Genomic DNA, 4,067 nt, shown 5'->3' on the forward strand with positions numbered 1-4,067 from the left:
AAACTGCTAGCATATGTACCAATAACATGTATTTGTTTCAACTTCTTCAGTAGGTGGAGCTAAAACTATAAAACTCAGCTATTAGATCATAGCCAGTTGATGCTGTGCTTTTCATCAGCAGTTGGTGCTTATTCTACACATCCTGCCATCTACAATGTTGTTTTGTTCACTATTACTCTTCTTTAACTTGAAAGGTAAGTAATGACATTTTCATTTAAACTGAGTGTGCTTATGTTTAGGTGTAATTATTTTTCAAATCAAGGAATGTGAAGATAATGTACAACATTTTTATCTTTGAAGATTGAATAAATTCCAAATGCATACACTGCATTTGGAATTAATTCAATCTGCCATGTGGTTTTAAAGTATTAAATGTAATATGTGTTTTATGTTTTACAGGTGTCAGTTCTGAACAGGTATTAACACCCTACACTGATGTAGAAGTGGCTTCAGAAAGGGACAGAGTTACTCTCTCTTGTAACTACACCTCTGGTGACACTCTTCAATGGTATCGACAATATCCACAATCAGCACCACAGTTACTGGTCATGGAACATATGATTGCAAAAACACCAGGGTTCTTACTAAATCATGACAAAAAGGCCAAACGTGTGGATCTGGAGATCTCCTCTGCTCAAGTGACAGACTCTGCTCTGTACTACTGTGCCATAGAGCCCACAGTGACAGGAAACCCAGAAACACCGTACAATAATCTGACAGCTCACGTTAAACTCTTATGCATATTTTAGGGCAGGGCTGGGGTTTACTCATGATAATATATTCTCATGTTGGAAATGATCCCAAGCATCTAACCTCAGATACAGTATGGCCACACAATTATTTAACTTTCTGCACCCTCGCCTCACTGTAAAATGAATAAAGGGAAAACTTGGGCAGATCTGGAGAGCTCCTTTGCTGAAGGGAAAGACTCTGTATTGCTGTGTTGTCATGTCCACAGAGACACCTAAGTCACTGACTCAACAAATCGGCAGAATACAGACCTGTCCGTTTGTAGTTTTAGAAACATCTGCTATCTTTTGTTTGACCACAGCGCCATCAATTGGAGTTTCTTGGATAAATCATTTGTAAACTGCTTTCAAATCTATAGAACACCTTATTGTTTGATTCTACATGGTCAGTAGGAGGAGCTAGAGTATACAGCTCAGGATTAGATTATGAATCCTCAAGTTAAGACATGAAACTACCATGAAGATCATAGCCAGTTGATGCAGTGCTTTTCATCAGCAGCTGGTGCTTATTCTACACATCCTGCCATCTACAATGTTGTTCTGTTCACTATTACTCTTCTTTGACTTGATAGGTAAGTAATTACATTTTTATTGAAAATGAGTGTTATTGTGCTGCCATCCTGTTAGAAGGTAACAGATTATTTTATTACAATGGTTAAATTGGATTTTCATTGTGTTCAATGGTGTTATTTGCCCCCTAGTGGCGCTTTCTGGTACTTAGAAAGACGACGCAAACAGGAAGTACAGAATTAGTTTTGCACGCAAAGAAGCAGCTACAAACAACGCTACGGTGCAGGTCTTTCGGTTATTTCTTGTCACGCTTCAGCCTTGGAAATATTTGTTTGTAAGTTCGATTCAAGCATTTAGCTAATGATGATAATCTTGTTATTGATAGAGTTGCTTACATATCAATATTGGTTGCATTTACTCACAAATTGCAATGCCTTTAAATGTATGTCGTTAGCTGTATTACTTTGCTCGTGCGTCATGCAAACGAATTGTAAAATATACAATACTGTAGTTTTGTTACTGTTCCTAGTGTAATATGCTTTGTTATTCTACATAAATGTTTGTACATTAGAGTAATGAAAGGAGCCAATTACCATATGAGTAACAATTAGCTATATGGTTTGGCATCATGCCAGATGCATGGTACCTTAGCACGTGCTTTGTATTTATGCAACTTCAAATGTTTAATGTACAGCTACAGTATGTCGGTGTGAATTGAATACTAAAGTATATTCTTTTCTGTATTTTGCAGTTTCACAACATAAACGTTTTCAATATATTCATTCAAGAAAAGTCACGCCTTGGGAGTTTTATTGAAGACTTAGTTGTTAGCTATCTGTCTAGTTTTGCATGGGAACGCAACTCAAGGACAGAATAGTGAAAAAACATCATCACAGCGGGCTCAAGCTCAAGAATAACCACACACGGTGGTTTTGTTTCTACGTTCATCAGCAAACAAAGCCTCTATTCCTAAGGAAGGCCAGAAGTCTATGATGCAACAACCAGAGCCAGGTGTTCAACAGAGAGAGATGGAAGAGCCTCTTCAGCACATTGGGACCAAGTCTCAATCTACAAGATCAAGGTCATCAAAACAGTCAAGCAGATCCTTAACCGCGAGTTCTGCAGCCATCAAAGCACGCGCCAAGGCGGACTCAGCACGCGCACAAGTCTCTTATGCTGAGAAGGAAGCTTCTGTGATGAAACAAAAGGCAGAAATAGAGGCCAGCTTGTTGAAGCAAAAAGCTGACCTCGAGGCAAGTTTATATGTTCTCCAAGTTGAGAGAGCAGCTGCTGCTGCGTTGGCTGAAGCTGCAGCCTTTGAAGAAGTTGTAGGATCAGAACGCAGAGAGCTTCGCAAAGAACTAGACACAGGGACACAGCCCTTAAGTCCAGTCCAACGTACATGTGAGTATGTGCAACAACATGCTAGGCCCTACTTTGCTGAACTTCCATTTGAAGTGGAGAAACAAGAGCTTAGTGTTGACCCAGCTACATGCCATAATCCAGAAAGTAGCAAACAACAGAACATGAGCAGAGACTCTCCGTTCAAAAGAAATGAACAGCAGCATGGTGGAAATGGAAAGCAAGCCCACTTCCAGTCACACACACACAACTTCCCTGAGTCACAAGTGGCACCAGACCTTACCAAGTACCTCCTACGACGTGAGATGGTGAGTTCCGGACTCCTGAAGTTTGATGATCGCCCTGAAAATTATTGGGCATGGAAAGCATCCTTTCTCAATACGATCAGAGATTTGAATTTATCAGCCAGGGAAGAGTTAGATCTAATTACCAAGTGGCTAGGGGCAGAGTCATCTGAGCAAGCAAACAGAATTAGATCTGTCCATATTTTCAACGCAACAGCAGGACTTAACATGGTCTGGCAACGACTAGAAGAGTGCTATGGTACACCCGAAGTGATCGATAATGCACTGTTGAAGAAAATTGATGATTTTCCAAAACTGGCTAACAAAGACAATCACAAACTAAGAGAACTAGGTGACATTCTTCTCGAACTGGAGTGTGCTAAAGTAGAAGGGTACCTTCCAGGCCTCGCTTATCTGGACACATCTCGGGGGGTAAACCCTATTGTAGAGAAACTTCCATTCAGTTTACAAGAAAAATGGATAGCACAGGGATCCAAATATAAGGAGGACTATCGGGTAGCATTCCCACCATTCTCGTTCTTCTCGAGATTCATCAGGAACCAGGCGAAAATTAGAAATGACCCCAGCTTCACCCTCTACACCTCAACTAACCAGGTGTCCATGAAAAGTGAGAAACCTGCCAGGTACAGCAGCAAGACACCTGTGACTGTATACAAGACAGATGTGTCATCTGAGGCCTCAGACCACCAAACCAAACCCAGCAAGACAAAGGTTGAAAACCCTGACCGTCACTGCCCAATACATAACAAGCCTCATCCTCTTAAAAAGTGTCGTGGGTTTAGATACAAAACTCTAGATGAGCGCAAATCATATCTCAAAGACAATGGCATTTGTTTCCGATGTTGTGGGTCAACTCAGCACAGAGCTAAAGACTGTAAGGTTTCAATCAAGTGCTCTGAGTGCGACAGCGACAGGCATCTTGCTGCTCTGCATCCAGGCCCAGCCCCTACAAATACAGACACCGCTACAGCAGAGACAGAGCATGGCGGGGAGCAGGGTGACGATGCTCTTCTATCTGTCACCTCAAAGTGTACAGAGATCTGTGGTGAGGCAGTCAATCCAAGATCATGTTCAAAAATATGCCTAGTCAAAGCTTATCCGGCTGGGAAAAGAGAGAAAGCTGTCAAAATGTATGTAGTGC

The 4,067-nt window shown here is 41.3% G+C and overlaps 1 long non-coding RNA gene across 1 annotated transcript; it reads left to right on the forward strand.

Moving 5' to 3' along the window:
• Positions 1-1,404: 1,404 nt before the first annotated feature.
• LOC116358586 (uncharacterized) lies at positions 1,405-2,047 on the forward strand. The gene is made up of 2 exons (XR_004206351.1): positions 1,405-1,593; positions 2,011-2,047. It is a non-coding gene; the product is annotated as an uncharacterized LOC116358586 (long non-coding RNA).
• The last annotated feature ends 2,020 nt before the right edge of the window (positions 2,048-4,067 follow it).

The sequence above is a fragment of the Oncorhynchus kisutch genome, linkage group LG30 (genome assembly GCF_002021735.2).
Source record: "Oncorhynchus kisutch isolate 150728-3 linkage group LG30, Okis_V2, whole genome shotgun sequence".
Classification (NCBI taxonomy): domain Eukaryota; kingdom Metazoa; phylum Chordata; class Actinopteri; order Salmoniformes; family Salmonidae; genus Oncorhynchus; species Oncorhynchus kisutch.